The sequence below is a fragment of the Carcharodon carcharias genome, chromosome 1, assembly GCF_017639515.1.
Source record: "Carcharodon carcharias isolate sCarCar2 chromosome 1, sCarCar2.pri, whole genome shotgun sequence".
In the NCBI taxonomy this organism is placed as follows: domain Eukaryota; kingdom Metazoa; phylum Chordata; class Chondrichthyes; order Lamniformes; family Lamnidae; genus Carcharodon; species Carcharodon carcharias.
The window spans coordinates 202,268,045-202,281,332 of record NC_054467.1 but is presented as its reverse complement, the minus strand read 5'-3'; the positions used below and the strand labels follow the sequence as shown (position 1 = coordinate 202,281,332).

At 42.6% G+C, this 13,288-nt stretch overlaps 1 protein-coding gene across 1 annotated transcript in view; it reads left to right on the top strand.

Annotated features, from left to right (window-relative positions):
• celf4 (CUGBP, Elav-like family member 4) overlaps window positions 1-13,288 on the top strand; it is a 1,275,411-nt gene that overhangs the window by 706,319 nt on the left and 555,804 nt on the right. The gene's annotated exons all lie outside the window — the stretch shown is intronic.

Sequence of the window (13,288 nt, the reverse complement as noted above, 5' to 3'; positions counted from 1 at the left end):
TTGTCTACTAATGGTCAATCTCCAATTAATGCAGGGCATTGCAAATCAAGACAGCCAGGAAAAGTCATTTTGCAGTCTCAAAGGAAATCATAGTAGGAGTACTGGGAAACAGATAGAATTTCCTGGGAACTGATTATTCATTTGTCTGTTTTTTTTCTTCTTTGATTGATGCCACAATAGAAATGTATTGCCTTTATAAGGAGAGCACTTGCATTAAGAAGTTAACAGTCATTCTTTTGGTGATTGTACCTTGGAACAGTTACAAGATGAACAGAGAAAGTGTGAAAACCATGAACAAATTCTGCAGCAACGTTGGAGCTAAGTGAATGTATAGTGGTGTAGCTTCCAACAGGGAAGAAAAGCAGTAGGATTTGAACATTTAGCCCTCTGCCCAAGTCAACATTTTCTTCATTTATTCTTTCACGGGAACAGGACCTAGGCCAGCATTTATTGCCCATCCACTATTGCCCTTGAGAAGCTGCTTTCTTGAACCACTGCAGGTAGGTAGATGTACGTTCAACCACAGTGCCGTTGGGGAAGGAGTTCCAGGATTTTGACCCAGTGACAGTGAGGAAAGGCAATATATTTTCAAGTCTGGATGGTGTGTGGCTTAGAGGGGAACTTCCAGGTGGTGGTGTACCTAAGGACCTCTTGTCCTTGTCCTTTGAGGTGGTAGAGGTCACACGTTTGAAAGGTGCTGTCGAAGGAGCCTTAGTGTGTTGCTACAGCAAATTTTGTAGATGATATGCACAGCTGCCACTGTGCATCAGTGGTGGAGGGAATAGATGTTGAAGGTGATGAATGAGGTGCCAATAAAGTGGTCTGCTTTGTCCTGGAAGGGTCAAGCTTCTTGAGTGTTGTTGGAGCTGCATTCATCCTGTCAAGAGAACATTATTCCATCACACTCCTGACTTCAGCTTTGTAGATGGTGAACAGGCTTTGGGGAGTCACAAGGTGAGTTACTTGCCACAGAACTCCCAGCCTCTGACCTGCTCTTGTAACCACAGTATTTATATGGTTGGTCCAGTTGAGTTTCTGGTCAATGGTAACCTCCAGGATGATGATAGTGGAGGATTCAGTGATGGTAATGTCATGGAATGTCAAGATGTGATGGTTGAATTCTCTCTTGTTTGAATGGTCATTGCCTGGCACTTTTGTGGTGCGAATATTACTTACCATTTACCAGCCCAAGCATAAATGTTGTCCAGGTTTTGCTGCATTTGGACATGGACGGCTTCAGTATCTGAGGAGTCGCAAATGATGCTGATCAATGTGTAATCATCAGTGAACATCCCCTGACTTCTGACCATATGATGGAAGGAAGGTCATTGATAAAGCAGCTAAAGATGGTTGGGCCTAGAACACTACCCTGAGGAATTCCTGCAGTGATGTCCTGGGATTGAGATGACTGACCTCCAACAACCACAACCATCTTCAAACAGTGGAGACTTTTCTCCCTGAATCCCACTGACTCCAGTTTTGCTAGGGGTCTTTGATGCCATTCTTGGATGAATGGTGCCTTAATGTCAAGTGCAGTCACCCTCACCTCACCACAGGGGTTCAGCTCTTTTCTCCATCATTGGGCATAGGCTGTAATGAAGTCAGGAGCTGAGTGGCCATGGCAGAACCCAAACTAGGCGTCAGCTGAGTAAGCGCTGCTTGATAGCACTGTTGATGACCCCTTCCATCACTTTTCTGATGATGGAGAGTAGATTAATGGTGCGATAATTGGTCGGGTTGTATTTGTCCTGCTTTTTGTATACAGGACACATCTGGGCAATTTTCCACATAGCCATGGAGATGCCAGTATTGCAGCTGTACTGGAACAGCTTGGCTAAGGGTGCAGCAAGTTCTGGAGCACAAGTCTTCAGTCCTATTGCCAGAATATTGTCAGGCCCCAATGCCTTTGCAGTATCCAATGCCTTCAGATGGTTCTTGGTATCACGTGAAGTGAATTGAATTCACAGAATCACACAGATTCATAGTGCAGAAGAGGCCCTTCGGCCCATCGAGTCTGCACCAACACATGAGAAACACTATTGGCTGAAGACTGGCACCTATGATGCTGGGGACCTCCGGAGGAAGCCAAGATGGATCATCCACTCGGCACTTCTGGCCAAAGATTGTAGCAAATGCTTCAGCCTTATATTTTGCACTGATGTGCTGGGCTTCCAAATTATTGAGGATGGGGATATTTGTGGAGCCACTTCCTCCAGTGAGTTGCTTAATTGTCTACCACTATTCACAACTGGACTGCAGAGCTTCGATCTGATCTGTTGCTTGTGGGATCACTTAGCTTTGTCTGTCACTTGCTGCTTATGCTATTTGGCATGCAAGTAGTCTTGTGTTATAGCTTCACCAGGTTGACACCTCATTTTTAGAAATGCTTGGTGCTGCTTCTGGCGTGCCCTCCTGCACTCTTCATTGAGCCAGTGTTGATCCCCTGGCTTGATGGTAATGATAGAGTTGGGGGTATGCCAGGCCATGAGGTTACAGATTGTACTTGAGTACAATTCTGCTGCTGCTGATGGCCCAGTGTCTCATGGATGCCCTGCCTTGAGTTGCTAGATCTATTTGAAATCTATCCCATTTAGCATGGTGGTAGTGCCACACAACATGAAGGAGGGTATTCTCAATGGGAAGGCGGGACATTGTCTCCACAATGACTGTGTAGTGGTCACTCCTACTGATGGAACAATTACGTCATGAACAGATGCAGGTTGGTGATGATGAGGTCAAATATGTTTTTCCCTCTTGTTGGTTCCCTCATCACCTGCCACAGACCCAGTCTAGCAGCAGTGTCATTTAGGACTCGGACAGCTCGGTCAGTAGTGTTGTACTGAGCCACCATTTCGATCATGAATGCAATGAGAATAAAGATCTTTTATCCTTCATGATCGTCAGATTCAATATTATCCTCAAGGTATATTAATGTTTCACTGCTCACTCCCTCTCATGTTGATTAATTGAGAGACAGAAGACAATGTATGTGACTCCCTATGTAATGTGTACATTCTCTAATCTCTTATATTAAGTACCATATAATCCACTATAAATTCTGTGTTCCTGTAATTCTGGCATCTTGACCATCCTCAATTTTAATTGTTCCATCATTGGTGGGCATTCTTTCAGTTGCCTAGGCCATAATCCTTGCAATTCCCTCCGTACACCTCTCTGCCTTTCTATCTCACTTAACTCCTTTAAAATACTCTTTAAAACCTACCCTTTGACCAAGCTTTTGGTCATCTGACCTAATATCTCCATACATGGCGTAGAGTCATATTTTGTTTCGTAACGGTCTTATGAGTACCTTGGGACCTTTTATTACATTAAAGGCACTATGTAAATATAAGGAGTTGTTGTTATTGTATAGGATCATATTTCACAGTGTGTATTTTTAGACCCTTGTTTTCAGAATTGCCACTCTATCAATCATTTTGATCGCTGTTTTGGGATAAATTGAGATAGATTTTTATTATTGTCAAGGTGTACTTTTTAAGAGATAAAAGGGGTGTGAAAATAGAGAGAGAAGAGTAAAAGGTGTTTTTTTTGTGATGAAACTGCACCCAGATGTGACATGGCCCCGCCCTGAGAAGTTTCCAGAAGTCGCCAAATGAAAAGAAGCCATTTACAAAACCTTTTCCAGACGCACCAGTTACAAGCTTGAAATTTCAAATATCTTTGAAGAATTCCAACTTTTTTTAGGATTGGTGCTTTAGGCAGCCCTGTGGAGCAGATTGTCTGTTCATTATCCTGAATATTTCTGGTTTACAGGGAGAACACATTAACGTTTGTCCTTTTAAAGTTACACCAGTATCAGACATGGTCTGGGACAAATGAACATCACACGGTGGTTGTGCAGTTCTGGTCACCACATTACAGGAAGGACGTAATAGCTCTGGAGAGAGTGCAGAGGAGGTTTACAAGAATGTTGCCTGGGTTAGAAAAGTGTAGCTACGAGGAGGGACTGGATAGGTTGGGGTTATTTTCCTTAGAGCAAAGAAGGCTAAGAGGTGACTTGGTTGAGGTGTACAAAATTATGAGGGGAATAGATAGAGTGGACAGGATAAAATTGTTTCACTTGATGGAGAATTCTAGAACCAGGAAACATAGATTCAAGATAAGTGGCAGAAGGTGTAGGGGGGACATGAGGAAGAACTTTTTTACGCAGTGGGTGTCTGGAATTTGCTGCCCAAGTTGGTGGTAGAGGCACAAACTTTCAACTCTTTTAAAAAAATACCTGGATCTGCACCTTAAGTGCTGTGAGCTGCAGGGCTATGGGCCGGGTGCAGGAAGGTGGGATTAGAAAGGGCACCTGGGTGTCCTCGGGCTGGCATGGACAAGATGGGCTGAATGGCCTCCTTCTGTGCTGTAACTTTTCTATGGTTCTATGGCTCTAATTATACAATTTGAAAAAGAAAAACTTCAAAAGGAATAGAATAACTTGACTGGTCATTCAGCGACTTCTGGAAACTTCTCAGGGCGGGGCCATGTCACATCTGGGTGCAGTTTCATCACAAAAAAAAACCTTTTACTCTTCTCTCTCTATTTTCACACCCCTTTTATCTCTTAAAAAGTACACCTTGACAATAATAAAAATCTATCTCAATTTATCCCAAAACAGCGATCAAAATGATTGATAGAGTGGCAGTTCTGTGGTGACCAGAGCTGCACAACCACCGTGTGATGTTCATTTGTCCCAGACCATGTCTGATACTGGTGTAACTTTAAATAACTTGACTGGGAAGTACTTAAGAAATCACCAGTAGGACAAATACCTTTAAGGATACATTACAGATCATACAGGGTAAAAACATATCAAGGACTGGTGGGTTAGCACAGCCTAAACAAATGAGACACCAAATTGATTACCAGGCAGTGACTTTGTTTTTAAAAAAGAAAGTTGCAAAAAGCTGATAGGGACAAAGGTAAGGGTAGCCATTTTTAAAATGTCCCTTCCAAACAATGTGAACAAAGTGTATTTAAAAGGCAGAGGGGGGAATCATAATGAGCATGGCTGTAAAATATAACAATGACACATTCTTTCAGTAGCAACAGGGTTATCAAAGATGAATTGATACTCCTCAAGGATGCAAGCATGAGATGGAGATTGAAGATGAACTAAAAATAATTCCAAGAAATATTCACTGGTAGCATGTCTCCCATCATGGGGGAGGTCTATTATTAAACTTAATGATTTTATCATTGAAATTAATATCTCAGACAGCCTGCCAGGATCAGAATAAATAAATCCCGGGGGTATACCTGATGGTGTTTAGTGAGATTGAACACAAAAATCTACAAAATGCTTGTGGTCATCAAGAGGAGTTGTTGAAAATAGTATTGAAAACAAATCAACATGACACCTACACTCAAACAGAGTAATAGGGTGATTAGGATAATAACAATAATTGGCAAATAATCAATCACCAGGAACATACTCTAGAATAAAAACAGAATGTGCTGGAAAAACTCAGCAGGTCTGGCAGCATTTGTGGAAAGAGAAACAGAGTTTGGAGTCCGTATGACTAGCCTTCAGAGCTGAAGAGAGTTAGAAATGTCATGGATTTTATACTGTGGAAGAAGGGGTGGAGCAGATGGAGCAAGATAGGTAGAAACTCGGGAGAGATTGATAAAGCTGTCATGGACACAAGCCAAAGGGAGTGTTAATGGTCGGGTTGCAGACTAAAGAAGGTGCTGATAGTAGCATAAAGGTTGGATAGCAGAATATGTTAATAACAGAATAAGGATTAGCACTGTCTGAAAGCAAAACATAAGAACAAGTTACAAGAGGCCCAGTGGGAGAAGGGAGTTGGGAAAGAAAATAGAAAAAAAAATGATAAAATGTAGGACAGAGCTCATGGTCTGAAGTTGTTGAACTCAGTTCTAAATCCAGAAAGCTGTAAACTGCCTAATGAAGTGCTGTTCCTCCAGTTTGCTTTGGGCTTCACTGGAACATTGTAGCACGCCAAGGATGGACATGTAAATGGCAAGCGACAGGAAGATTATGGTCATGCTTGCGGATTGAGTGAAGGTATTCTGCAAAGTGGTCACCCAGTCTGTGTTTAGTCTCCCCAGTGTAGAGGAGACCGCATTGTGAGCAGTAGACTAAATTGAAGGAAGTGCAGGTGAATCTCTGCTCCACCTGAAAGGAGTGTTTGGGGCCTTGGATGGTGAGGGGGGGAGGAGGTAAAGGGGCAGGTGTTAAGCCTTCTGCGATTGCTTGGGAAGGTGCTATGGGAAGGGAATGAGGAGTGGGGGTGATGGAGGAGTGGACCAAGGTGTCATGGAGGGAATGGGCCCTGCAGAAGAATGACAGGGGAGTGAGGGGAAGATGTGTTTGGTGGTGGCATCATGCTGGAGTTGGCGAAAATGGCAAAGGATGGTCTTTTGAATGTGGATGTTGGTGGGCTGAAAAGGGAGGACAAGGTGAACCCTATCATGGTCTTGAGAGGGAGGGGAAGGAGTGAGGGCAGAGATGTGGGAGATGGTTCGGACCCGGTGAAGGCTTTGTCAACCACCGTGTGTTGTAGGGGGACCTTGGCTCAGGAAAAAGGGAGACATGTCAGAAGAGCCATTTTGGAAGGTAGCATCATTGAAACAGATGCGACGGAGGCAGAGAAATTGAGAGAATAGGATGGTGTCCTTACAGGAAGCAGGGTGTGAGGAGCTATAGTCGACGTGGCTGTGGGAGTCGGTGGGCATGTAATGAATATTGGTCGTCGACAGTCTATTGCCAGAAATAAAGGATGAAAATTGGAAGCAAAATCGATAGATTCTTCTGGGTCCAGATGAGAGCTTGAAGTGGCACCGATACAGTCATCGATGTACCAGAAAAAGAGTTGTGGAAGGAGGCCTGAGTAGGGCTGGAAACAAGGAATGTTCCTCGTACCCCACAGAAAGACGAGCATAACTGGGGCCCATGCAGGTACCCATAGCCACACCTTTTATTTGGAGGAAGTGAGACAAATTAAAGGAGAAATTGTTCAGTGAGAGAACAAGTTCAGCCAGGCAGAGCAGAGTGGTGGTGGATGGAGATGGTTCAGGCCTCTGTTCAAGAAAGAAGTGGGAAGCCTTCAGGCTATCCTGGTGGAGGATGGAGGTGTAGAGGGATTGGACATCCATAGTGAAGAGGAGGCATTTAGGACTAGGAAACTGGAAATCGTTGGTATGATGTAGGGCATGAGAAGAATAACAGATGTAATTGGGAAGAGACTGGACAAGTGGGGAAAGAATGGAGTCAAGATAGGAAGAAATTAGTTCAGTGGAGCAGGAACAGGCTGAAATGATGTGTCTACCAGGACAGCCTTGTTTGTGGATTTTGGGAAGGAGGTGGAAGTGAGCACTCTGGGTTTGGGAGACTGAGGTTGGAAGCTGTGGAGAGAATATCTCCAGAGGAGTTGAGGTCAGTGATAGTCCTGGAAATAATGGCTTGATGTTTGTTGGTGGGGTCATGGTCCAGGTTGAGGTAGGAAGAAGTGTCTGAGAGTTTGCTCTCAGGTACAGATCAGTACGACAGACAACAGCGGCACCTGCTGATACCACAGAATTACCCATTTGAAAATAATCTCATAAATTATACTTAGCATGGTCCCAAAATAAGGGACCTATTCCTAAATAGCCTCCTTAAATTCTTTGAGAAGATGACACCCCAAGGTAACTTCTGAAATTTTATGGTAAGATTTCACATGAAAGGTCATACATTAGCTTAAGGCAGTAGGTATCCTAATTAAAATGTACGAGTGGATATTCTAAGGAATTGCCTGAGAGATAAAGCAGTGGCTAAGAAACTGATGTGCATGCAATGAGAATGGAAGGCCCATGATTCAGTGCTGGACTCTTCACTGTTCCTGGTAAACGTTAGTGACTTGGATTCAGAAACAAAATGCAGTTTGGTAAAACTTGCAAATGATACTAATCTAGAATGAACAAACAAGCTTGGTGAGCCAACAATGGATCTGCAGATCATAGAAAAAAAAATCTGAAAAGGGTAGAACAATGACAGAAGATGTTCAACTTGAGCAAGAGCAAGGTATAATACAATGGAATAAAGAATGAGAAGGGCACCCGTTTGGGCATAGGCTGAAGGATGTCTAGTAGAGTGGACTTGAAAGTTACCACACATACTGTCAATGTAGAGCAGTAATTTACAAAAAATAGCAAGATATTTCCTTGTGGGAAAGGCTATTTGGCACATCTGAGTTCATCCTTCCAGGAAGATCTATACATCTACCAATTATAACATCCAAATGCTCCTTAAGTAAATTTTGTCCCCATTGCTCCATTTAGGAGTTCATTCCATGCATTTACAAATGTTTTAATACAACCTCATTTGTAAGTTTACAAGGGCACGGAAACTGCACAATACCCAGTCTGAGACTTGTAACTGGAATTAACTGGTATACCTGTCCCGGAGTGGATGACAAAAGGAAAATTGCTTCTACTCCCTAGCACCAAGATCCCTTACTTTGCTGAACACGAAATCCACCAGAAATTTAAATGGCTGGGATGTGGGATGTATGGGAGATTAATTTGCAATGGTTTGGTGATCAACAAAGCTTTCCAATTAATTTCTGAGATGCTGCATTCTCTATTTTTCAATGCACATCTGGCCATGGATCAGCATTAACCTGATAAATACAGGCAACAAATATTGAAGTTCATGTCAAAAATCAAGATTTCGTTCTGTTAATTTTAATTTGTTATGTGGAAGTCCTTCTGTTCATTTTATTTTTCAGAGATACACACCTAAAAAGTACATTATAAATACTTACAATCAGTAGTTATAATTGTTGCGTAATTCTGGACAGGCCAGCCAAATGCAGAGAGTGTTGAGTTTACAATAAAGATCCCACAATGCCCTAGTAGGCAATGGTCTGCACTACGCCAACCAGAAGACACCAGTTTGATTTGCCGTTTGTGTTAAGTTAGATGTTCTCAATTATGACAGCAATTGGATTGGCTTCAATGACCCTGGGCGAATGTACGTAGGGGAGGTATCAACCAGTGTTACTTTTCCTTTTCACTGTTAGATGATATCTGACATTGGATGAGGACTGGCTCACATTCAACAATGATGCCTGGAATAGCCATTGTCTAGCCTCACATATGAAGAATGGCTAATTGCATGAGGTGCCAGAGGGCTAGAACTCTAGGGTGTGTGGGAAGTGCTGGTGATGTCACTGGACTACTAATCCAGAGGCCCCAGCTAATGGCTCTGGGGGTGTGAGTTCAAATCCCACCATGACAGCCTGTAGAATTTAAGTTGAATTAATTTTTTAAAAATCTAGAATTAAAGACTAGCTTCAGTAACCATAAAATTATCATAAAAACAAAAAAACTGCGGATGCTGAAAATCCAAAACAAAAACAGAATTACCTGGAAAAACTCAGCAGGTCTGGCAGCATCGGCGGAGAAGAAAAGAGTTGACGTTTCGAGTCCTCATGACCCTTCGACAGAACTGTCGAAGGGTCATGAGGACTCGAAACGTCAACTCTTTTCTTCTCCGCCGATGCTGCCAGACCTGCTGAGTTTTTCCAGGTAATTCTGTTTTTGTTTTTGTTATAAAATTATCATTGATTGTCATGTTAAAAAAAAACATCTGTTTCATTAATGTCCTTTAGGGAAGGAAATCTGCCTTCCTTACCTGGTCTGGCCTACATAAGGCTCCAGACCCATAGCAATGTGATTGTTTCTTAAATGCTCTCAAAAGGGCAATTTAGAATGGGCAACAAATGCTGGACTTTCCAGCAACGCCCACATTCCACGAACAATTTTTTTAAAAAAACTCCCATGGTGATACAAATTCAGTACCTTCGACAGAGGAGTAGAGAGCATTCACAAAGCTCTAAGAAATTAGTCGATCCTGGGCAAGCATTTTATCTGAATATTTTTTTAAATGAAAAGTTGAAATATATTAAAACAGTATGAGAAAAAAAAGAGATTTTGTCTTAATGACTATTTAATGAGGCTTTTCCTACTCTCCCTACATTACTGGAACTGACTGCTTCAAGTGCAGCCATAATAAATGAAGCAAATGAACCCTGGGAAGGTTGCCATAAGGGACACGCAGCACATCTTCCAAGACAGACAGCTCCAAACTTGTTGGGCAAAATAAGGAGACTATTATATCTGTAAATTTAACTTTTTCAAGACCAGAGCAAGAGGTTTGTATTGTGGCCATTGTAAAATGTACCCTAATCTCCAATATCCCAATCATAGAGCAGAGCAAGATTGTAATCAATTTTCATTGCTTTATTTATGTTAACATTCACTTGTAATTAGTATTGGTTACCCAATATTAATTCTGTAACATTTGCTTGGTTAATGTTTCTGTGTTCTTTAGTTTGTAAATAAATAGTGTAATGATTTTAGCCAGTAACTGTGATATTCTGTTTTCTGAGGAGGCTGAAGGTCACCCCTGATTTTGCTGCCTTGCCAGGGGTGAGAGTGGGTCATGAAATCAATGCTCATCTCATAGTGCACGGAATTTTGTGGTGAAGAGAAATAACAGGCAAATGGAAGCCTCAGAGTAATATGGTAAATATACTCATTAGGTCCCACATCAAACTTCACGTTCTTCAGGCCAGATTTATTCCTATACTCACCTCAGCTATTTAAAATAAAGGCAAGCAAACTCATTACAAAAGATAACACTAACCTGCTGCAATGGGATTCTCAAGATTAGCTTTGTGTTGCAAGTATTAATGATGTCACATTTCTCGTTCCCTGCCATTAGCTCCTATTGTTGTGGAGGGTACCATTTCTGCACAGGAACATTGTTTTCTCAAAAGTCCATCTGCCATTAGTTGTGTCAGAGGACTGGTGTGTTGCTTTGATCAGATAGAGAACAGCCAGGCAACTATAGGCCAGTATCGTGAGCTTCAGTATGACATAAACAAATATAGATGCCATTATACGAGATAAAGTAATATTCACTCGAAAGACATATGTTAATTAAGTAAATAACTATTTCCTCAAGGAAAGGAGCGTACTTTCCTAGCCTGGGATCCAACAGGCAGCCAGCATTTATTTCCCATTCCAAATTGTCCATGAGAAGGTAATGGTGAGCTGATTTCTTGAACCGTACAGTCCGTCAGGTGTCAGTAAACCTACAGTGCTGTTAGGAAGGGAGTTCTGGATTTCCACCCAGTGACAGTGAAGAAACGGCGATATGCCTGATGAGTGCAGCTCCAACAACACTCAAGAAACTCAACAACCATCTAGGACTGCAGGAATTCACCAAGGATCCTTTGACAATACCTTCCAAACCTGCAAGCTCTATCACCTCAAAGGACAAGGAAAGCAGATGTAAGGAAACATTGCTCCTGCAAGTTCCCCTGCAAGCCACACACCATCCTGACCTGGAATTATATCACTGTTCCTTCATGGTCACTCGGTCAAAATCTTGGAAATCTCTTCCCAACAGCACTGTGGGTGTACCTACATCGCATGGCCTGCAGCAGTTCAAGAAGGCAGCTCACCACTACCTTCTCAAGGGCAACTAGGGATGAACAATAAATGCTGGCCTAGCCAGCAATACCCATACCTCGTGAAAGAATAAACAAAATATATAGTTCCAAGTCAAGATAGTGTATGGCTTGGAGGGGGACTTGCAGGTGCCGGTGTTTACATGCACCTGCCACCCTTGTCCTTCTAGGTGGTAGGGGTTGCAAATTTGGAAGGCCCTGTTAAATGAATCTTGGTGAGTTGCAGTGCATTTTGTATATGGTACACACTGCTGCCACTGTGTGTCGGCTGTGAAGGGAGTGAACGTTTAAGGTGGTGAATGGGATGCTAATCAAGCAGGCAGCTTTGTCCTGGATGGTGTTGAGCTTCTTGACTGTTGTGGGAGCTGTACTCATCCAGGCAAGTGGAGAGAATTCCATGACACTCCTGACTTGTGCCTTGTAGATGGTGGATAGGCTTTGGAGAGTCAGGAGGTGAGTTACTCACTGCAGGAAGCTGTTCCAGCAGGGTGAGCAAATAGGAATATAGTGGTACTAGGGGATAGTATTGTGAGGGGGATTGACACTGTGCTCTGCTGCAAAGAGCGAGAGTCCAGACTGCTGTGTTGCCTGCCCGGTGCCTGGGTTCAGGACATCTGCTCAGGGCTGGAGAGGAACTTGAAGAGGGAGGGGGAGGATCCAATTGTCGTGATCCACGTAGGTACCAACAACGTAGGTAGAACTAGGAAAGAGGTTCTGTACAGTCAGTATGAGGAACTAGGCACCAAATTAAGAAGCAGGACTTCAAAGGTAATAATCCTTGGATTATTACCTGAGCCACTTTCAAATAGGCATAGGGCAAATAAGATTAGAGAGATGAATGTGTGGCTGAAATACTGGTATGGGAGAAGTGGGCTCCAGTTTGTGGGGCACTGGCATTAGTACTGGGGGAAGCCGGGGCTGGACCATTGGGATGGTCTACACCTGAATCATACTGGGACCAGTGTTCTAGCGAGCCGCAGAGTTAGGGAAGTAGAGACTGCTTTAAACTAAACAAGGTGGGTGAGGTGTCAAGCTTGGGTAGATGTTGCAAATCAAGGGGTGGAGTCAAAACAGGATAGCAAAATAGTAATATGGAAAATGAGAGTCAGAGAATGGCAGAGAGAAAAACCCTAAGAATGCACCAACAGCCAAGACTAGATGTTACAAAGATAACAAAAAGGCAAAACTAAAGGCTCTGTATTTCAATGTGCATAATATTCCTAACAAAGTAAATTAATTGATAGTGGACATTGAAGTAAATAAATATGACCTGATAGCCATTGCAGAGGTATGGCTGCAGGATGACAAGGATTAGGTCCTGAATATTGAAGGGCATATGACATTCAAGAAGAATAGGTAAATGTGGAGGGGTAGCACTGTTAATCAAAGATGGCATTAGTGCAGTAGTTAGAGATGACCTTGGTTCAGGAGATCAGGATATAGAATCGGTTTGGGTGGAGATGAGGAATAGTAGGGAAAAGAAGTCATTAGTGGGAGTGGTCTACGGGCCCCATAACAGTAACTGCAATATAGGACAAAGTGTAAAAGAAGAAATATTGGGTGCTTGTGATAAAGGGACAGCAATAATCATGGGTGACTTTAATCTACATATAAGCTGAAAAAAATCAGATTGGCAGTAGTAGTTTGGATGAGGAGCTCATAGAATGTTTTCAAGATAGTTCCTTAGAGCAGCACATTCCTGAACCAACCAGAGAGCAGTTATAATAGACTTGGTATTGTATAATGCAACAGTATTAATTAATGACCTCAGAGTAAAGGCACCCCTAGGTATCAATGAC